Genomic DNA, 23,785 nt, shown 5'->3' on the forward strand with positions numbered 1-23,785 from the left:
TGTGACAGGTTTAAAACCAAAAAAAATGCAACCCTTCTCCCACAGGTGAGTTGAGATGTAAAGAACTGGGACTTTGAGCATCTCCATGTAACAACTCACAAATTAGGGATTTCTTTACCTCAACTGACAGCATGCTTACAAAAACAGGACTAATTTACTCCATTTCAATTACTTATTTATATCAGAAACTACGGCTTGGACTCTCCACCCTGCTCCCCTCTGCACAAAGACCGGGTGTCCCACCCCGTGGTTCTGGTGTCAAGCCCTGCTCCCCGCTTTGGTCACACACTTTCCTGCTTCATCCGAGCCTGCTGCGGCCTGGTGACTGCCCTGGCCCCGGCCCCAGCCCCAGCCCCAGCCCCAGCACAGCAGCCTGTTTTCTGCCTGCTTCCTGATTTCCCCCAGAACTGCCCCATGACCACTGCAGTTAGACAAATAAAGGAATTTCCAGTTTAGAGAAATTAATTATCTCTGAGGTAAGTCTGGTGAAATGCTTCTTCCTCCTGACGTATCTAATGGAAAATTCCAGGAAATCATCTGTTAAAACTGAGGAAAGTCCGCGTGGACGTTTGCTCTGGCTGGAGACACAGATATTGCAGGACAGCCCTGGAAAACACTGCAAGGGTGTTGCTCCGAGCATTCGGAACGCTATTTTGTCCCAGGTTTTAATTCAGGATATGCAGTTTTCCTGCCTCCCCGAGTCACAGCGTCTCAGCAGTTCCTGGCTCCGTGGGAGGAGGATGAGACCGGTGCCTGGGGCCAAGACGCAGAGCTCCTCCGCTCCTCCACGCACCCCTTCTGCATTGCCTGTCCTCCAGGCAAGGTGTTCCCTGCCCACACCACTGCGAGCCCACAGGGCCCAGCACGGTACCTGTAGCCCTTGAGACATCAGTGCTGCTTCCCAGATTTAAAAGCAGAGAGTAGGAGGAGAAAAAAAGCAAAAGGACAGTGGTAAGCACTGCTGTTGTCTCCCAGACTGCGCCATGCTTATTTGCCCTGCATGTTTTTCAAAGCAGAACCCTGCTGCTACTCCGTGCTTGTAAACCTCCTGGCTGGGGCTTTCCACATCACAGTTACAGGATACCAGTGTAGCATTACCCATCCTTATCATCTCTAGCAATAACACTCACCAGAGAAGTGTTTCTTTCACGTGTGTAAAACAGATTTCCAAAACAAGTTATCTAAACACAGACTGCTATTCTTATTTTAACACTGTACAGATGAAGAGGAGCCTTCTAAATAGTAATGTAATATAGTCCAATCATACTACTACACCATAAGAAATATCTACTAAAAACTGTCAGAAATAACTGCTAGAAATATTCACACACATACCAGCAGTGCTGTCACTGGGCACATATCTTGTTTTCTGTAGGCTCTTTGCTCAGTTTTTCTGCTCGCTTTCTCTCACGAGCCTCACTGCTGTTGCCCCGTGTCCTCTCCTTCTCCAGATAATCGCAGTCACCTCTCACCTTCCTCCTCCTCCTCCTTTTACATCCTCTCAGGGGCCATCCCTTCACCTTCTGGCTCACCTTCTCGCCGCCGGTCTTGTGTTGGTGGTTGCTCTGAGGAGCACTCCCTTTGCTGGAGCTTCCTGTTGCTATGTGACCTCCGTGCTGGTGCTCTGCTCTGCTCTGCTGTGCCATGCCATGCTGTGTCGTGCTGTGCCGTGCCATGCTGTGCCGCCTGGCCCTGCACGCCCCGCTCAGCCCCTGGCACCCAGCTTGCCTCCTGCCCTCTCCAGGTCTCAGCTTTGGGAAGCTGAATTACTGAGCGTGTACAATTCTGAAAGGTGCAAAGCAGCTCATATAAAACACAAAGATGTGCTTGTGAAGGATTTAAGCCACCACAGGAATAAAGGCACTTCTCAGTCTGTGAGCAAAGCTCTCTTTTAAGAGAGTTTTTGTGCCTAACTGCTTGTAATGCTTTGTTTTGTAAATTCAAGTAAAAAAAGAAATCTATTATGTGAAACTGTAACACCCTCCTCATCACACCAGCTTTGAATTATGTGCTGAAAGCTCCAATTGCAACCACTTGAGCGACAGGATGGGCTAACTACAAAGTGAGCTGGCAGCAGCGAGAGGACTATTTTGGTCGCTGGGTGCAAGTCACATTAGCAGAGGGGCTGTCAGAGAGCGTACCCAGCAAGGCAGAGCTCTGCCCATGGCCTGGGTCCCACTACAGGTTTACCCGAGGGGTTTGCGGGCACCCCAGCAGCGCTGCACTCCCCGGCAGGGCTCCTGCATGCACCTGGTGATCCTGCTTACTGCTGCCTATTCCCCCAGAAACCTACTGCAGTGCTGAGGATAAAAACATGTCGTGAGAGAAAAAGTGCATTCAAATAATGCAATTGCTCACACCCACACCCAAAGAAGGAAAACATTTGTAAACAATTCTGCTTTTATTTATGTTGTTTCCATGGTTCTGCTCTGTCAGACTCCATCTGTGCTCTCCCCGAGACAGTCCTTCTTAACGCTGCACTTGGGCTCTGCCCATAATTTTTCGGAGATTAAGGAAGTGTAACTTCATTCATGGGCTGAGCAGGGGGCGAGAACGAAGAAATGTCACTCATCCAAGATGACACATTTCGTTAACACATTGTAACACCGGGTGTCAGAAAAGGGAAAAAACGCAGAAGTCGTCAACAGTGACACAAAAGACCCCATGCCTACGCTGTAACACCCTGAGGTACTGCTGTGTTAGGTAACGTTACCTGCTCGAGCTTGGCCGTGGGCAATGAGGCTAGCCTGTAGAAGAGGGGCAGAGCAGCTAAACCTATTTCCCTGAACGTCCAAGGAAGAATAGCGTTGTGTCCCTCAAGAAACTGTCTGGTCCTGTGCAGAGGAGGGTTTTGATCCAAGTTCTTATTCTTGCACACAACATGCATTTTATGAGGAGTGCAGTGCTTCTACCCACTCTTCAAACACCATTTCTACTGATTTGCATTGCTGTTTTGTAGGAAATGCTGCCCAGAGTGCAGGGTGTTTCCTGCAGATTAATGGCTAGATGGGAGTAAATGCTGCTCCGTAAGTAAGGTGAAGGATATTAACTCGAAACAGTCAATAAATCCTTAGGAAATGCCCTGACCTCTGTTGGTTATTGCTATTAAAAACAGAAAAGAAAAAAAAATCCCATGCATTTTTTCTGTATGACATAGATACCACTGGTATGTGTAGAATATATATTAGCAAGTCCTTTGGCTCTCTCTGTACTGTAGTCATCGCAATTTTCTATTTTGAGGGAAAGATGTGCATATGTGCTGGGAGGATGGGGGCAGGAAACGATTATTTCTTTGAAAGCTGCAGCTAGAAATCAAGGTTCAGCTTTTCATTTTCTAAAATGTTTTCACTTCCCTGTAGCATCAGTTTCTTAATTCTTCTCGTTGTTTAAAACTTCAGACTCGGGTCCTCTGAGCCATCTACTTCAACCCTTCCCTTGGGTGACTCCTATTGCTTTTATTTCAGAGGACTCACCGGCATACAGTTGTGTGGTGTTTGTGTGATACACACATGTGCAGAGGAGGAAGTGAGAGCAGAAATGCGTAATCAGCATTTGAGAAGGACGGTGCCGGGCCCCTAACCAGGAAGCAGCTCAGAACATATGTGGTAATGGACAACGTGGGCAAAACTCAACCTGTACTAGTAGAGAGCTCTAAAAAAAAAAAGAAGAGCCTAAAAGGAAGGTAGTTATGTCTACTTATTACCTACAGCTTTTACGGAGATCTTTGCCTTACAAACTTTTGCCCCCAGTGCAATTCGTTTCAGTGTGCCCTCCTCCTATCAATATCCTTTATGGCCGCTTTATTGACACGCTTTTAAGAACCTCTCAGAAAAGACTTCGGCTTATGTGAGGTCTGCTAAGATTACAGCACCCTGTATCCCTCTTCCTCACAAGACATCACTGCACAAACTCTTCCAAGGAGTACTTATGGGGTGACATCACCCTGCTGCCCATAAATCTGAAGAGAACATTTGGAAAAATTAAACGGTGGAGACTCTAAGCAATACAAGTTAATGAAACAATGCAGAGGAATCTTTTAACAAATGCCTTCCTGCCACACAGCCCAGAAATACTTTCAAAATAATGCTATCATATTTCTGTCAGAGTCAGCAGTAGATGCAATAATCTTCGGATAAATTCCTCTGCCTCCTGCATGACCAGCGCCTGAGGTGACTGAGAGGATGATGGAGGCACTGCGCAGTCCAGCCTCAATTTAGGTACTGGTGATGCACATTGGAAAATATCTTCTCTTTAAAAGCCTTAGTAGCAACATTTTAGATTCAGAGGCAAATGACAGGTCTATTTTAGTAGGGCAACTTTATTTACAGAGCCATGGAGAACTGAAAGATTTAACAGGCACAGTCCTGTCATTTATCACCTAACATAGGTGGGCCTAAATTGCAACACATGACGTTTTCTGTCGTTTCTTTGGTCCTCTCCTCTGCCCTCTCAACATTGTTCACAAACGTTTAGTAGTCTACTGACAGCTAAACTTGCTTTTCTACGTGGTCCTTCATGGACTACGTGGTCCATATATTCCCAGGGAGTTGTAAACTACAGGTTGAAAATTAGTAACACCTCCCTCTGTAAAGAATTTGCCTGAGGCAAGACCACCTCCGCTGCACAATTCCTCCTGGTTTCCTTAAACAGTTACTATCCTATGTGATGAAGCTCCCTTAACAAAGAAGTTGATGCCCATCAGCCTGCCACTGCTTTGTTAATATCCTTGTAATTCTCATCCTCCCCTTGGCAGAAGGCCCCTGGTTTTGCCATGCCTCGTACACCCAGACAAGCAGTCCAAGTAATGCACTAGGTTACATTCTCTGTTCAAACCTACATTCTCTGATTTTGCACAACAAGTGACCCTTCCTGACACTGTAACTCCATGGATGAGTTTCTCCAGGAAGGCTAGGAAAGTGCTGGGAGACAGCAGATACCTCCTGACAGTTTTACCTCGTACTGGTTGCCGAGCCTGTCCTGCTACCCAGACCACTGATCTCATCGCACCTGAGATGTTTCTAGCAGCCAGCCTTGCCTACCTCCAGAACTGTGCTCTGTGAGCCCCTGAGGGAAGTGCTTTACTAATGCAGACCAAACAGCTTTCAGCTTCCAAGCCCTGAGCAGCAGCCTGCTCCTCAGATGGACTTCTCTGTACTGTGAATCTTTTGAGAAGGATTTAGTTTCACTGAGCAGCCATCTTACGGTGACTCGTTCAGCTTAGCAGTTCACCTTTCTTAGGCACTACTCACAGAATTGACTTTCCTCCTTCCTTATTTAAGAATCCTTATTTATTCATTCATTTAATTTCCATGTATTATATGGCATGTGTGACTTCCTGAGCAGACCAGCTCCTCCTGCTCTGGGTCATCTCGATCAGAGCCATCTACGCTCTAGGCCCTGTTTTCCTGAGACTTCTGGCCTGTACTCCTAATTTCCTCGAGTAATATACAATCCTCCTCATCATCCTGAAAATAAAGGTCTATGTTTTGAATATTAGATGAATTTTTAATATTTTGAATATTTTCCTGAGACCGTCAAAGACTCACCACTGGGATCTCAAGCCCGCCTGGTAGTACTTCCTTCTTGGTTCTTATTATTTTTAATACCTCTCTCAGCTTGAATATCTGAAGACAACTGCAATTTCAAAGTTTCTGACAGACTGGTTTATTTCCATTTTCCCCATTTGCTTGAGTTTTCTGCAGCATTTTTGATGGTTTCCCCATTCATAGTGCACATACTCCTTCACAGTGCCCCACTGCCTCTGCCTTTTCACTGCCCAGGATATTTTCTACTATCAAGGCTATCTTAAGCACCTTCCTAGCCTATCCGAGGCAGAATTTTTCAGGACTGATTTAATTACCTGTAGATATTCGTCAGCACTTTGCCCTAGGCTGGTTCCAAAAGCTTGTGGCTCACCATCTTTCCACAGTCCAGTTTTATCAGATGACTTTGTCATTTTCTGTTAACATTTTGATTTGCCTTCAGTGCTCATGCAGCTATGAAAGAAGATTTTCTGAAAACTGTCACTGAAGCAAACAGTGAGTGAGTTTTCAGGGAAGAATCAATCCTGATAGTGTCAAGTCTAGGTGGAATATCTTAGCTCGATTGTCTAGTTAACGGGAACGTTGTGATGCACATACAGGTGCTGTACTAGAAGCTTGTGAAGAGCTACATGTACAATCACACACTTCTCAGTTTATGGCTCTGCATCTGGACTTACTTGTGACAAACTCTCCTGCATGCTACCAGCAGTCCAGCTATGAGAGCCACCAGTCAATACAGAGGCACACAGATTTCCTGACCTCATAACACAACCATTTGATTTCCAGAAGCATGCAGACAACATGAGAAGATTTCATGTATGTGAATTACATGATAGACACAGAACAGCTAGACCCTGAGCTCCCCTAATGCCCTCTGAAGGTCTTCAAAAGGAGAATCTGTTTGTGACAGAGTCAGCTGGATTTAGGGGAACACCCTGCTTATCAGCTCCAAACTTAATAACTCATCGCAAAAATAATAATAATAAAAAAAAAAAAAAGAAAAATTAAACTTCATAGGGAGACATTATATAATAAAGAAATAAAGATTTTTGCTCTATATAATGTTACCTTGTATAAATACTTTGCAGAAGCATCTATTTCAGAAGAGGCATGAGTTTAATGAAAGGTACAACAAAAAAATCTAACCTTCACTTACATACCTTACCATTAAAAAAATATTTTGTGAATTAGATGGGAACTGGGCAGACAGACAAGTACAGACTCATATGGCTAACTAAATGCATTATTTATTATTTAGTAGAACTTCTGTAATTCAATTCTGTACATTGACTTATTTATGAAGCGCAGTAAGACAGACACCAGGTTAGTGTATGACCAAAGTAAGGCTCTGGATTCAGCTAATATGCAGGCTAATACTGAAAGTAACAACTACGAGCCGAAAAGATGCCATAATGTTCTATCCACACCTTGGGAAATATTACCGTAAATATGTCAAAACAAACAGAGGAAGGCGCGTATACTGACTGTGAAAGATGCCACCCGGCTGCCGGCCTCTCCAGCAACCGGAGAGCTCGTGCACTGTAGGCAGCAGCCTACAATTTGAGAGCTCCCCTTTACAAGGAGCTCCTCCTCCTCCTGAGCACCCCTGGCCAAGCACGCACACCGTCACCAGGCTTGGCACCGACAGAGATGCGGGTTGGCACCGCCAGCACTAAGCTACAATGATCCCTTAAATTAAGATTTGTCGCCAGACACCAGGAAGGTGACTCAGAAAGCAAGATCCTGTACTCCACACTTGTCTGGTCTTCAGGCCCCGCTGGCAGTGCCAGTGGTGATGTCCATTAGCGCCAGCTCTAGCAGTAGTTTCTCTGACACCAAACCTTTTGCAGACTCACGGCAGGGGGACATACTGAATAACGGGGCTGAAAAATACCCTCTCCTTTAAATCAGAGTCAGTGTTGGTACAGTATCAGTGACTCTCCTGGAGAGCAGCTCTCTGGCTTCCCGCTGTCTGGAGCTGAATTTCTCATCCTGTAACTGAAGTACCTAAGATGGCCTTGCACAGTTCACTGAAATGCAGAGTAATGCCCACAGGCTATCCTTTCCTCTCTGCCTCAGAACTGGGAATTTGTCCCTGTTACTGAGGCTGCCATCACAAGACTCTAGATCTTGCAGTTCTTCATATAAAGTACAGGAATCTTTTTGGGTCTGCACATGCCACATCACATCCAGGTAATGATATTGTAAGTTAGTGCAAATATACACCAAATATAGCATACCATACAGTACTCCCTGTATAGGGGAGTACTGTGTTCTGGGTTGCTTAACTTTAGGCAGGATGAATCTTTAAAGTGAAGATGCAGACAACAAAACCTAAAGCATCGCTGGTGAGCATACAGCAAAATTAATCCGTTACTCATCTCACGCAGTAAACTGTAAAAATTTTGGCTTCTTTTTCTACTTTAAGTTAGCAGCTTTCTTTCATTTCTTGAATCTCACTCTTCCAAGAGGCGATAATGGAAGTATTGCTTGAGTAAACTGGGTTTTAAAAACTGACCAAAGATTAGAGATGTGTTAAGCAATGAAAACTTTTGGGGTGAGTGGAGGGAAACATGCAGCAGGCATTTCATCAGCTCCAAGGAGCAGTTGATATGTGGCATCAATGGTTTCCTAAATATTCAGACACTGAGGAAAACTGGGGGCAAAGAAGCTCCTGCAGCTCTCTGCTGTCCTGTGGCCTGAAAAGAGCAGCCTTTATGACTTGCTCTGCTTTGGCGAGGTTCCCGTATTCCCAGCAAAACAACTGCCTAGCAACCCACAATTTCCCACAACATTTCCTCACACACATTGTAAGCCCAGAAAAAAAGTACAGCACCTCATATTCTCTCCGGATAATCCCCTTGTTTGAGAGCTGTATTTAGTTCTCTGCATGCATTTGAGGTCTAAGTAACGGGGCAATTGCTGTCGTGACAGGCGCTGCAGGCAGAGTCAAACCGGCCCTGTCTGTGCTGCTGTGCAGTAACTCCAAACAGGTTATCTGTGTATCACACAGACAGCAAACTTGCTGCTTCCCTCCACCATATTTCCCCTAACAAAGGCAGGAAGCCATGACTGTTTGCAGAAAGGTACAGATATCCTTCCTACTGAAAGCCCTTTCTCTGAGCAGTAAGAGAGGTCCCTAGCTTACGCTCCACAACAGTTGGGAGAGTCTGTCTGAAGGCATAAATAATTCAGCAATTTAAAAAAAAAAAACATGCTGCTTTGAGCACGTGGAATTGTTTTTCCAGTTTCCGCCTTTAAGGAGCATTTACAATCACACACTGGAGCTACTAATGCCTACATTTTCTTACCCGACATCCCACCTGCAGCAGCATCTTGCAAGCGAAGATCTAAGCCACCTTGCTCACAGTTTCAGCACCAGTAAGTTCAAGAGTTGCCTTGAACCTTGTGCAGCTGTCCCTGAACAACACGCTGACAGGACTGCCAGCTACCCAAATTTACCCACGTTATACAGAATCACGAACCTTCTCATCCCTCCAACAGCTCTGAGAAGCACCGTAAGCAAGCTGCAAATGGCATAAATAGGACAGCACTCTTCATCATACGCACAGAAATTAAGGCAGCAACTTACTTGCCGTCTTCATAACTTCCTCAGGAACCCTGTCTTTTCAAATGAGTGCAGCAGGAAATTGTGGTAATTACGGGTAAGCAACGCGTCTGCAGCTCAAACCACCGGCTGCAGAGTGCAAAGGCAGCCAGCGCTGGGTTGGTGAGCTACAGCTCACAGCCACCTCCCCTTCTTCTCACATGTACATCTTAAACAGACACCATGTGGGGAGAAGTTGCTTTAACAAAGGTCCACGTGCAATATGTCTGCGAAAGGCTTTGTTACTCACTCCATGCTCGGAACAGTGATACTGACCTCTGTGAAACGCTCCGAGAGCCACAGATGAAAAGCATCCTGGATGTCTTATCATTTATTATTGATTTTATCTGGAGACGTGTTCCTTGTCTTTATTAAAGGCAATATCGACCCTTTACTGCCTCGTGGTCCTACAGGGGTGAAGGTGAACAGATTCAGAGAAGCAGGCTGAGGCAGAAGGCTGCCCACAGTGAACCACGACCCGGCTCCTACCTTCCTGCAACGAGGTTTCGTGGTAGGGAGACTGTTAGCTGAAACCCTGCCAGCCTCCACAGCCTTCAAGGCAGGAACTACAATCTCTTTTTTGTTTCCGAATTAGCATCTGACAGATGCAGAAGGCTGCCGTTAATATCCAGCTTACAGAAATATGCATGTAAGGCTGTGAACCCATGGAAAAGCTCTGATAGCATCTGACACTGCAGGCGGTTTGGCACGTCTTTTCTAACTGGATTACCTCACCAAGGTTTGTACTCCCAAATCTGCATTTTTGTCAAAGTCAGTTAGCAATCCCATTGGATAATTAGATAAGGTAGACTAGAGCAATGAAAGAGTAATGCAAGTGGATGAAATGCTGCTAGCAATGTCACAACTGTAAAACCAAATTCCGACTGCTGTGACACCTGAAGAGTCTTACAGGGGCGGTGAGGTTGTAAAAGACAGCAGAGTTACAGAGAAGAGCAGTTGTTGATGATTGCTGAAGGGCAGATCTAGCCTGCAGAATCTGTGTTTCTGGGCATGACTCAAGAAACTCACCAGCACCCTCAGGATTGCTGTCTGACTTTGCAGGGTTAGCACTTAAGGAAAAGTATTTGTAATCTGAGTCAGCTCCATGACATAGACTGCAGGAGGTCCTGCTCATGCAGCTACATATCAGACTGAAAAATCGCTGGAGATACACATGTAAAAGGAAACATCTGTTCCAGCAGCTCCAGCAAGTTAGCAATGCTCTGTTGCATAACACAAGTGAAGGATGCAGAGACTCCCTGAAGGAAAAGCTTTACCTAGCTTCAGTGAAACTGCATCTGGTTTCCTTGCATTTTCCCCCATTAAATACACCCAGTGTTTCCTCACTGCATCTGCAGATAGTCTGAGCAGCGCTGAGTGTCTGGAAAAACATAGCCTGAACTTCTGTAGAATACCTGGCTCCACGAAATGCACCTGCCATGCAGGTTCATTGACACCATATGTAACTCTGCCACTTTCTGACGTACCTGTGAACGTAGACACAACGGCATCTCCAGCCCCCAGTTCCCTGCTAACATCCTATCTGCAGATATATGAGATTCAGACACGTTTTTCTCAAGGGAGGGAGGGATGATGACTGCAGATGTCCTTGATAGTTGTGTGAGTGGGTGTGTGGATGTGGATGCACGACCGTAAGAGGGAGGAGGGGGGTTACAACTGCAACAGGAGATCTGACAGGATTGGTCTGAGTGCAGTGAAAAGGCTGTCCCCTGGCACATCAGAAATCCTTCTGCAATTGATCCAGAGCAAAAGGCCCTTTTGCCCTTGAGTTTCATTTCCTCTCTGGGGTCCTCTCATTGCCTTAACCCTTTCACTATTTCCTTTTCAGCTGGCTCTTCACTTTCTGGCTTCCTAACTTCTCTCCTACTCCCCTTACTAGGATGGTAGCTAGTAAGTAGTGATATAAATGAAAACAAAATCAAAGGCCTTTTTGTGTCATAATCATTTCCTTTTCAATCCCTCGTCTTCCCTTCAAGGCAGACTATTTTATGCAACCCTTTGAGGTTGCTCTCTCTACCTTTGTTTTTTCCCCTCACTCCTTTTTCAGGTATAACCACCATTTCTGTTTCCTCAGTTGAATATTGCTAAATCCTTTGCTGAACTTCACCCAGCCTTACTGTCCTCTCTCTCTCAGCCCCTCACTCTGCTCAAGAAGCGCCCGGTATTTTCAGCCATACTGCAGAGATGTAGCTGAACAGCAGTATGAGGGGGAGAAGAGGGCCAGCTGCTACAGGCTAGTGACCAGCTTCACCAAAGAGTGTGTGTGTTGTGATACCTTCTCTTTTAAGTGACTGGCTTTATATCTGACTCCAGAGCCCTAATCCTTGCATGGAACCTACAACAGGTAAAGAAGAGGGGCACCTGAACTAGCAGGAAATATTTCCAGCCTGAGCTCTGCTGGGTGTTAAATGCAGGTTCTGGGGGTTATTTGGGTGATTACCTGCAAGGTCCCTTTGAGGAGCTGGGTCTCATGCACCTAACTGCTCACTGCAGGCAAGCACTTCCATCTTCCCTGTACTCACAGATACCAACTCTGTCCTGAGCCTAGGCACCTGTGCCAGTCCCTATTCACACACATCATGGTTGCTACCTCAGAAGATCTCTGACTCTTCATAATCCACTCCTTGGAGCAGTATAAGGAAGGTCCAGTTCAATTTTTACCTCCTTACAAGACATTGCAACCCCACGTTTTCCTATCTAGACACTATTATGTTCAGATCCTGGGAGAGAAGTGGTCAACTTTGCTGACTTTAAATGTGCATTAACATTTCTATTTGACTGAGAGCCAGAAGTCATATATCAGGAACTTCCCTGGAAGCAGTTCACAAGGAAGAGATGCCAGCATAGCCCTGAAAGAGCTATCAGCTTTGGCCTCAGCCTCAGCTGACTCTTCCCTTTGTCCAGCAGCGCATTACCCAGCGTTCCCAATGTCACTGCACTTCTGCAGATACATATCACAGCTATGTTAAGTGACCTGGGGGCTCTGTTTGTACTTACCAGCTTTCTATGGCTTAGGATTCACAAACTGGTGACTTTTTTAACATCTGATGAGATGGGGTTTTCTTGATTCCTCCTGTTGAAAGTATTGCTCTTTGCACTGAATATTTACTGAGTTTCTCCATAGCCTTGAAGCCTAAGCATTCACCTGGATTTGAGGAAACACATTTATTGGTAGGATATTTAATGCTAAGTATTCACAAGAGAGGAAAGAAGTCTTATTTCCCTTCCCCAATCTACACAAATGGTCTAGCCATGAAGTTACTCTTTCTCTATTCTGTAAAGCTGTTCCATTTTGCAACAGAAAAGATAAAAACTGTCTCATCCATAACATCCTATACCTGATTCAAGCATCCCTATGAGAGGTGAGTTCAAAAATTTGCAAACAGATGAACTTGAACATGGACGAGTGCTTGAAGTTCTCTTTAATGGGGAAGATTTTCTTGTACATTGTGCCAGATTAAGTGAATACCAAATGGACTTAATCTTGCCAATGAGCTCAGTAGATATTTGCTTAAATAAAGATCTCAGTGTAGCTTAGCTACGTACAAGTTAGCAACAAACTATACACAAAACACACATTTAACTCCTGAGGGAACTTCAGTGCTGGAAACTTGGCAAACAAACTCCCATTTGGGTTGAGCAGAAGTATTGCAGGCTTCTGAGGATATGAATTTTTAACTCAGATGCCCAAATCTTTGCTTTTTCTGCTGTAATACTCTTGAGGCTAAATGAAACTCTGAAGCATTTTTGCTTGATAAGAGATATATTTCCTCATGGGATTAATGAGGTTTACCAACAGCCATTTTATTTTCTCTTGGGATCAAGGCAAATGTTCAAATAAATAATGGTGAGGCAGATCCTTGCTACCACGGACTGTGTTTGGATAATGTTATGCCATTATCTGCCGATGGCCAAATCCCTCCGTTGCATTTATCTAACTGTTTTGGCTTGGTGAGACACCTTCCCGTCTTCACCAAACAAAGGTATCTGCACATACAGACGTTTCGTCTTTGCCACAAATTCTAACAGTGCTCAGAACGATCACGCCAGGCCTGTAATTTAGGTCTGTCATTTAGGCCTGAAAATGAAGGCTGTAGAGGTTTGCTGGGCTGAGAGACAAATATCTGTGGGCTAAACAATTCATCCCTGTTTTGATATAGACTGCATGGAAAAAGAAGCCACAGTAACTATTAAAATTGTTAAAATTGTGGTTCTCTGGAGCTGATAGTACCATCTATAGTAAATAGATGCTTATGCAAGTTTTTTAATTAATAAGGAGCTATTTGGGAATTCGGTCTTTGTTATGCAAAGCTTTCTTCACTCTAGCTATTCTCATTAATGGACACATTATTGAGTAATGTTTATAAAAAATGATTATTCTTTCTTAAATTGCTTCTTCGGTTCAAATTATGTGGCTTCATGGTGTGGAAATAGACAAGCATAAGATTAAAACCAAGCATGACATCAAATCCTCCTTTTTAAAAAGGGAAGCGTTTTCATTTCAAAGCTCCCTTTTTAAGGAAGAACCGCTAAAAAATATCTGAATCAGTGAAATGTTTCAGGGGTGCTTCTCCTCTACTCCTTGTAAAGATTTGTTCCCCGCAGTATATTTACTAGTTCTTTGCAAACAATAAATCTGAAATCAATACTGGACACTTCCTTCTCAAATTCAAAATGGTGATTGATTTCAGCCAGTTAAAAGACAATATCCAAACAATTCCTCATCGTCTTTTCAGAAAATTTATTAACACAGCTGGAAATAATCACTCATTGCAGGAGTCCCCACAGTGCATCTTAAAGAAAACATGAAACAAAGAAAGAATCTTTCTGACCCCCTAGATTGTTTCACACCATTGTAAAGGAAAGGTCAGCAGCCTTCGGCAATCTTTAGACATGTGGCAATACCAAATTTGTACTGCAAAAATGTATACAAGACAAGCATAATCAATCTCGTTTCTTTCATTTACCTCAGCAAGCACACAAAGTGGAATCCCTGTCAAACTGCTGCATTTCCAGCACTTCCAGCTGTGGTCACACGTGGCTGGAATTCCCGAAAGCACTCAGAGCAATTATTTACCTGTAGACTATGGGTAGAATACATTTCTGTTATTTCACTTTGCCAACTCCATATCCATAGACCCACATACAAGTTCAAAATCCATTAATTTAAAGCGTGCCTTTGCTCAGAAAGTGAACATGAAGGCTTACACTTCTGTGGTTTGCTTTTTGCAGACTCTTTGCTAAATTCGCTGTTTCCGCTGACAATGCAAGTCTCTTTGTTTCTGTTTATTCTTGAGACCTGTAGAGATGACACTCTATACAGAAGGAACTCTCAATCCCACTGTACATTGTTTACGATGAAAAAAATCTTTAATTTGGCCTCATTTACTTCCAATTTATAGAAACCAGTGCAAGCCATGGCATTCCACAGATTTCTTTTGAGTGTAATTTCATTTGAGAGACATGTGCTGTTGGTTATAGGAAAGTTGTAAAAACTCGGTTAAAATTCAGTTAACAAACAGATTTTATAAGTTTGGCTTCCCAACCTTATTTTTCTTATTGTATGTAAACATAGAGTATCTGATTGACTAGAAGGAACTCTGTTTTAGTGGGAGGCAAATGTAGAACCTAAACATTTAAAGAAACGATCCTAAGAAGAAATTCATTTTGAGCAGTGTTCTTTTATTCATATAAGTGATATTTTAAAGATGGGTCTCTTTAAAGACTTTTTAAATGGTGTTTTATTAATACAGTAAAAATAACAGCATGCATTGGCATCGAATTTGTTTCATCATGCATGCATGTCCATTTTAGTTAATGACAAAATGTCAGCTGTAACACATATCTAGGTGCTGGAATTCCCTTACAGGGCAGGACACCCCATGAAAATACAGACATAGAGTCTATCATCATATACATATATAGACATATTTCTGGGGAATGTAGAATGCAATGTGAAATGTGAATTTAATGCGAAAAGCTTAGCCTCTTGTTAAATCATCTCTCAGTCCACCTCTTTTATCAGAATTCAGGTCACTGAAGAGGCATACCAAGAACATATACAGGTGTAGAGAATCTACACACCAAGCCTTATTTCAAACTTTAAAAATTGCAATTCATTTTTTTAAATACAAGCATATTCTGTATTTCTCTTTTCTATTTGAAGATTACGTGGCCTTTGAGGTATGAGGGCTTCAGATACCAGTATCAGTCACTGAGACTTCCCTGTAATTAATTCATATTGACAGGCCAAGCCTTCTCCCAGTGAAGTTGCTAATAATGTTTTCTTAATGGAATGAGAATTTAGTCCTTCAGGAAAATGACTTCTACATTCAGAAACTGTTTATTCATGAACTATTCACTCATGAACTTTAAAGAGGCTTTCTTAGAAAATGATTCTGTTCTCAGGGTAAATGAATCATCTCCAAATTCCCATTCTGACTTGTTCAACAACAACCTATTTGCAAGTTAACAGCATCAGATAAAATTACCTCACCTAAATAGTACACTTACAGATACCTCTTATGAAGACATCTTTTTATCTTTGGTCCCAGCTTCTCAGTCACAATCTTTTAATCAGTGGTTGCTGACGTTCAGCCTAGTGCTGGACAATACTTCAGAGCTGGGTATGGTGTTTTGAATGCTAACAAGTGATCACACCATGCATTTAAAGCCCAGATTGCTGGAATGTTGGCATTAATAGCCTGCCTCCCCCACCCACCAGCAATCAGTGGCAGTACTTTCTGATTTTTAAAGGTACACTTTGCATTTCAGGCTCATTAACATATGCTTTCAAAGAAGTGAAAGTTATTAATTAAAATGACAAAAGGTTTTATTAAAAATAACCAACACAAAGTGACTGTATAGATTGCTATGTGTGAGCATGATCCTGCAATGACAAAGATGAAGCAATTAACTTTAAAAGCAATCTTGCTGCAGACTGGGGCAGCTTCTCCCTGCCAACACCTCAGTCTGTGCTATGCCAGTATTGCTTTCTATGTTACTTTTGCAAAAACAGGAGACTGACTTTTGAAATAATTATTTCCCTGGTATACATGAATCCAGAAACACCTATCCAGGCAAACTCACTCTGGGCCTTTCAGCTGATGATCCTAGGTAGAAATTATTCATTTAGAAACAGGGTGCTGTGACACCCACCACCAACTCCTATTAGTAACTCTTTGCCGTAGGCTCTTTATGCAACTGCTGTGAAAGGATTCAGGTTGGGAGTGCATAAATTTCCCACCATCTCAGGGCCAATGTATTTTTTTTTTTTTACTATCTGTAAGCTATTGATTAATGCAATAAAGCGAGAATTACAAAAATTGACTGCGTAAGTTAAAATGTTATTCCCACATTTTTATTTATGGCGAGTTCTCTGTGGGAAGTAAAATCAATTCCTAAGCAAAAGGCAATGAAAAGAAAATGGAAATTGTAGGATATGAAAACAGTAAGAAATGTGTGTGTGCAACTGCTTGAAACCAGATACTTTGCCCAAAATTGCACAGAAAAGCCCTCAAAGCCTAATTACAGATATAAAGAAAGACAGGAAAATTAACTGCCTTCTGCATCCCTGATACTACTAAATGGGCTTTTGCTCTTGATTTTGGTAGTCATATTGCTACAATATATTCACTTTTGGCATTTCCAAACAGGCCCATTTATGTGTTATGTATTAGGCCAAGGAAGAGCACCAAAACAAAATGCAAGTAATTCCTAAAGAGAGACACACTGATAAATTCGTTTTATGTTTATCATCAGGCTTAATAGCCAGAGGATAAAAAGCCCACTCCTATTAGCTGTAAAAGCCATATTTACGGCTTAACAAATTGGACAGGCTTGAGGGCCTCCTCTGTAAATAAATAACTAAATAAATAAAAATAAAAAGTTCTAGCAACATAACAAGCAAAACAGTGGCATTTGAGATCTCTTGTTCTACACTAACAAAAATTTGGTTATGAAAGATCTCTAAAATAACTTACCACAAATGATTTAGCATGGCAGTGATTAAAACAACTGTGACAGCAATCAATTCCGCCAGTCCCTTTCCTTGTCTGTTTCCTACAGCACATGAACAGAAAGACTTATTACCAAAAATATTCGCTTGTAGAGCAATTGTTATCACTTCAGGAACTGGTGAATGAATATTTACAACTCCCTCTTTAATGATCTCTTTATATTAGCATACTCCCTTTTAAGACTCTGCGGAACAAGTGGCGCCTTAAGTTTTAAAGGACTGCCAGGACCCATTAATTACATATATTGTAATATAGACACATTAACAGCGAGATAGATACATAGATAAATGTTTATAGAGTTTGGGGGGGGCTTGCCTCTGCCGGCCCAGGGCAGAGCAGGTGGCAGCAGCAACAAGCAGCGCCAGACCCCGCAGCGGTGCGGAACCAAGGGCTGAGCTCCGTTTCCACTTAAATATTGAGCGAGGGATTTCACTGGAATTATTGCAACTCCTTACAGGCATGAGGGTAGCAGGATTCGCTGTGAACAGCCTGGAAAGGCCAAAACAACATTTGTTTTGTTTTATTTTAAAAGCTGTTAGTTTTTTCAGCTCCAAGAAAATGAAAGCGGTGGCAAGGAATGTGACCGTGCAGATTGCCCAAACTGCTGTTAATTACTTTTTAATCACTGAAAATTAAATTAGGCTTGAAATATACATTATTTATTTCTTGTCTGTGTTGTACAAAGATGGTGTATATCAAATTGTAATCACAAGAATTTATAATTATGTCCTTATTAGAGACGATATGAAGGATGTGCTGGCTGATGAGCATAGGATTTCTCGAATTTACAGCACGGTTTAGTTAATTGAAACAGTAAAGGAGAAAATGGTGCAAAATATTATCCTTCATCCGAACTTACTTTGTTTATCGCTTTTCATTTTTAAATACCTCGGAGGGGCTGCTTAAATGTTTCCAAGTATTGCAAAGATTTATTTTCCTGCCAGATTTATAATCCGATGGACTGTCCTTGGTCGCGACCGTCAGTAAAGAGGCATCCTCGGATCTGTGGGTGCTGATGACCAGGGCCTAGGAAGCTCCAGGTGGCACAACAACAGGTATTCTGCTCTGCTCTGTAGCATTTCTGTCACAGTTAAAGATCTTTCTGGAATACATGGATGCCTGGTGCTTCGGAAATTGATCCAATTTCAATTAACATAAAAGCTTTCCTTTATTAGTATTACATTTATTGCATTTGGAGGGAGCCCAAACAGCTTCGTGGACCTGCTTCCACAGAAGTCAATGTTAGTATCTATATTAGGTCGAGGAAGAGGACTGGTCAGACCTGAGTATTTCCTAAACCTTTCATCACAGTATTGTCAAACAAAGGACACATTCAGAAGATTCAGTTTTCAGTGTTAAACACTCATCCTCAGAGACTGAGAAAATGGAAGGAGAATAAAGGAGCAGAATGTGACTGCTCCCACGAACAGTGCCCTCTGACACGGCTTTTCATCCAGGCTAAACAAGAATTCGATCCTGTTCTGTCCCGCCCCACACAAACGTACTGTACCACACGCTTTTCCTGAAGTTCCCTTGTCCTTTCGTAATTTGAGTTACAATAAAAAAATCAGCTTTCTACTAAGGAGTTAAACCTCCAAAGCTTAGGAAGGTATTCTGATAAGTTATGGATGTTCACTAGAGCTTTATTCCCACTGCTAAGGCCAGCTGAGCTGTTGAAATGAGTGATCCTTTCAACTGGGAGCTTGGCTTTTCTCTGTCAGTTGCTTTACATCTTATTTTTATAGTGATGGTTCCTAGTTAAACTGCAATAATTTGAGTCATTCTGTGTTAAAAATGATGGGTTCTCCCTTTAAAGTTCTGCTGTGAGGCACGTAACCGCTGTTCCCATTGTTTATGCAAGCCTGAAAGCCCAGAAACTCTCTCCTTCCATCTTCTGGTGAAGAGGAGAAAAGAGTCCAGCCAAAGTGCACAAGCAAGACCCCTGGGGCATCCTTCTCTACACCCTGGGGCCCCAGAGCCCACTGTGAGCTGAGGGGACGGTCCATCAGGTGGGGACGGGAGGACTGAGGTGCTAGTGGGGGGGAGGAGGCAAGGGGCATGGGGACACGTGGGCAGATGCTGCAGGATGGGAAGCTTTAAGAGTGAGACAAGAGTTACTGCAGGAGAAGGTGGGAAGCTGGAGTCTTTGGTCTCCTCCCTGATACGAGCAAGGTGGCTCTGGGCTACACAGAGGAAGAGCAGCGATGGAGATGAGACAGAAGAGGCTGTCTGGAGGGTACGTCAGGCTCCTGCAGCTTGACTGACAGGATGCCATGAACAGGGGAGTACCAGAAAATAATGATAATGATGGAGCTGGGGGCATTCGATAACTTAAATTTAATATTTCATACCTAGCCGTCCTGCTCCTGAAAACACCTCACAAAATAAGTCATCCCCACAATTGGCAAAAACATGCTTTCAAGGAGCAACCGTTTGCAGCAAGCTACACAGAGCCAAAGGAAATGATGGGACTCTTCTATACTCTTCAGAAAAGCAGTATCTTCTGTGAATTAAACCAAATTGCCACCTCATAGACTTTAAAAAAAAAAATAAAATTAGTTATATCTATCCTTCTCCATTCAGTCTGCACAACCTAATCATCTTTGCTCTCGAATAAGGACTGACTTATACATTGACCTAAATTCTTCAGGAAGCAAAAAGCTGCATGTGAAAAAAGATCACTCAGAGAATCTGGAAGCTGATCACCCGGGTGAGCCATGTATCAGCTGGCAGTCATCGGGAAGGGCAGTGCTAGAGACTTGATTTCACAGCTGAATCTCAGGTTAAAGTAACAGTAGATACCTGGTGGTCTTTTATGTAAAGTTTGGGATGCTTTTTTCCAATGAAGTTCTAGTGCCTGCAGTTCCCTCTTGGACTCCTGGACACTGCCTCTGTGAGTTTCCTTCGTTGTAGAGGACTAGAGGGGATAAAAAGGAGTCATCTCGATTTCTCTAGACGACTTTCTATTCCCCAATACATCAGAAATGTCACAAAAGCTGCGATTCAAAGTGCTTTGGCAACTGCCAGCAAATGTGGTTGAACACCCTGCAAAGAGTTCTGTGTGCAGACAGTGGGTGTCAGAGGGGGAAGCCAAGCAGTGTGTGGGAGGGAGGCAGGAAGCAAGCCTCCTCTCTCCCACCATCACCCAAATTGCTGGGCACCCTTAATCCCTGAAGAAAAGCCTGCAATTATCTGGGCATTTTGTGGAACAGGACTTGATCCCCAACGTGCAAGAAATTACCATCCTCCTCTGGAGGGCCAGGGACATAATGCAAGATGGACTAAAGCACTAACCTACTCTGACAAACCCGTCTGCAACTGCTGTGAAGCCAAGCAGAGGCTGGAGGAATATCCTGGAATTCCACAGATTTTCTGGTCGTTATTGGTCTAAAAATTAGGAATTTAACAACTTATCTGACAGCTTTTAAAATGTCTCACTTCTCGCTTCTGAATGTCTCACTGAAGGGTGCAAGTGAATTCTCAGAAAAGATGAACAGGTAACACTGCTATGTAAGGGATCTAATATTGAAATAAATCCAGCACTAAAACATGTTTGTAAAAAGCAATAAATTCCTACAAACAGACATGAACTGGAAAAGAAATAGTATTTTTTTATTTTTAAAAGCGTTCTAACTGCTGACCTTGACCTTCACTGAAGACAAATGAAAGACAAGGGAAGAAACTTCATTTAAACCAATACAAAAGTGATTTGCAGCCCATTTGTTGACAGCCACGTAACACTGTCTGGCAAACAGCTACCAGTCTGGGTAGGAAATCTGTTCAATTAGAGCGGAAAGATGGCTACAGATGGAAGTGGTTGGATGGGAGGGAGCCCAGCCAGCCAGCGACAGGGTGGCTTCCACAGGAGTCCCAGGATCTGAAAGAAAATGGGGCCAAAATTTTATTCTGCATCAAAGTGTAACAGGATTTTCAGCCATCTGTGCCCCGCTATTCTCCTGAGAGACAGCAACCTTTGACACACCAGCTTTTACTAGAAGAGGAGGAACAGCTAATTTGATTTCTAAGCCATTAATACTCATCTTCTCACTGCGGTGACGGGAAGTGTGACCTGTCATCTTTGCTTTCCCTGCTGCCTTATATGTTTGTGTAAAACTGGAGCGTGGAATTGGATGCTGCTGCTCACACCTCACTGGAGTTACCTCCAAAAGGCTCTGTGTGCCTGGAATTAATAAGATGACAGATACAGAAATCTCAGGCCAAATTCAGTCCTATAGGGACAGGGTTTCCAGCAGGTAAATCCACTCCTGGTACTTTAGAAGGAGTCATGCGTATTTACATAGGAGCTGAATATGGTGCACACTTTAAAAGTTCCTCTGTGAGCACTATGTATGTAATGTACAGAAACTAAAAGTGTTGTGGTTTTTTTTGTTTGTTTGTTTTTACATAGGGATGAGCAGGTTTTGCAAATAAGGCTGTATAGACTGTTCCTCAGATAAAAAGATACAAGTGATGTCAAATTTATGTCTACTTTAATTCTTCATGACTCAACCACATACTCACAGAATCGCAGACTGGTTTGGGTTGGAAGGGGCCTTAAAGCCCACCCAGTTCCAACCCCCTGCCACAGTCAGGGACACCTCCCACCAGCCCAGGCTGCCCAAGGCCCATCCAGCCTGGCCTTCAACACCTCCAGGGATGGGGCAGCCACAGCTTCTCTGGGCAGCCTGTGCCAGGGCCTCACCACCCTCTGAGTGAAAGATTTCTTCCTTATACCTAATCTAAATTAAATTAATTTAAAATCATCCCTCCTTGTTCTGTCACCACACTCCCTGACGAAGAGTCCCTCCCCAGCTTTCCTGCAGGCCCCCTTTAGGCCCTGTCAGGCCTCTGTAAGGTCTCCCTGGAGCCCTCTCTTCTCCAGGCTGAACAACCCCTACTCTCTCAGCCTGTCGTTATAGGAGAGGTGCTCCAGCCCCTTGATCATCTTTGTGGCCCTCCTCTGGACTCATTGTACTATGTCCATGTCCTTCCTGTGCTGGGGGCCCCGGAGCTGAACGCAGGGCTCCAGGTGGGGTCTCACAGGAGCAGAGCAGAGGGGGACAATCACCTCCCTCGGCCTGCTGGCCACGCTTCAGGTGAACGGGTACGGTGTGCTTGCAGCCCAGCGTATGGTTGGCTTTCTGGACTGCAAGCACACATTGCTGGCTCACATCAAGTCTCTCATCAACCAAAACCGCCAGGTCCTTCTCCTCAGGGCTGCTCTCAATCCATTATTGGTAACTATATTTCAAAATTGGACTTCTGTTCAGTTCAGTGGGACAGAGCACAAAGCGTTACTATGGAAGCATCCATGAGCCTGGATTGTTCAAGGGGACTGCTGTACGTAATCTGAACCCTCACAACTTACTCACTTTCTGCTTTTTCATTTGATCCTCCAATTCATCAGCCAAGCAAAGACCACTGTCAGCTATCATCCTAAACATATTTTTATAAGTGTTGGAGCAGTTAAGTGTTTTAATAATCCATATATTTTCCATAGAGAACTCCCTGACGTGTCTCACTGAAGCATGCATGTTGCAGCAAAACTTTCCAGCATTTGTTTTGGATTTCTTAGGGCATACAGATTTAAAAAGGGAGTTTTAAGATGACTTATCACTGTTAATATCTGTCATATTTAATGAGTTCACAGCGTGGAAATTCCTCTGTGTAGATTGTTACTATGCTGGCGTGCCTGAAGCAAGTATAAAGGTATGAACAAAAGGAAGGAGAATATGAACAGAAGAGAAAGAAAGGAGAGAAGGGGAAACGAGCTACAAGAACTATACATGATGCAGTGATGCAACTTAGCACTGTTGCTCAGATCCATCGGTGAGGGCTGTGGTGAAAGCACTGGCTAATCATCTCGGTGCGTAGTGCAATGAGCGTGGATTTAACACATCTCCAGGGGCTGCATTCTGTCTCTGCTGAGGCTTCCACTGTGGTCACACCCCGAGATGTGAGAGGTGGCAGTAACCATGAGGAGATATCTAACACGGACAAGAGTTTTGGTTTTTCAGGTGAGCCTGCAGTAAGATGAGGACAGCAGGAAGGCCACCTGAATGGAATGAGACTACAGATAAAAGCTTGATTTCCTGCCCTGGAGTAAAAATAGGAACTTCCACACAACCAGCCTCCACTGCTATCACTTTGTAAGGAAACTAAGGTCCTCAGGCAACAGCCCCTGCAGGAGTTTAAGAAAGGGAAGAGATTACCTGGGAGGAAGAAAGTAGGTCTCCTTGTGACTAGCCAAGTGATGCTTGCACATCCATGAACACAAACATTTATGACTTTTGGAAATGAAGGGTGCTCCGAGGTTGGACTCGTTGAACTAGAAGAGCAGAGAGTGGAACTGGAGACACTCAGGAATGCTGTAGAGTGCAGCCCACTTCTGGACTGGATTCCCTGAGGATCCACGTGAGGAAGTTGGGCCTCACTATCACAGAAGACTAAGACAGGATGAGCTGCCTTAGCTGGGCCCAGGCCTGAGACAGGGATAAAGAGGTGCCATATCAGCACTGTGTCCAGCGTGTCTAGTGGCTATGACATTCTGGGACTTTGGCAAGCTTCTTGGTGGACTTCCTTCTTAAAAGTACAGA

This window comes from Netta rufina (assembly GCF_964035555.1).
Source record: "Netta rufina genome assembly, chromosome: 3".
Taxonomy (NCBI): domain Eukaryota; kingdom Metazoa; phylum Chordata; class Aves; order Anseriformes; family Anatidae; genus Netta; species Netta rufina.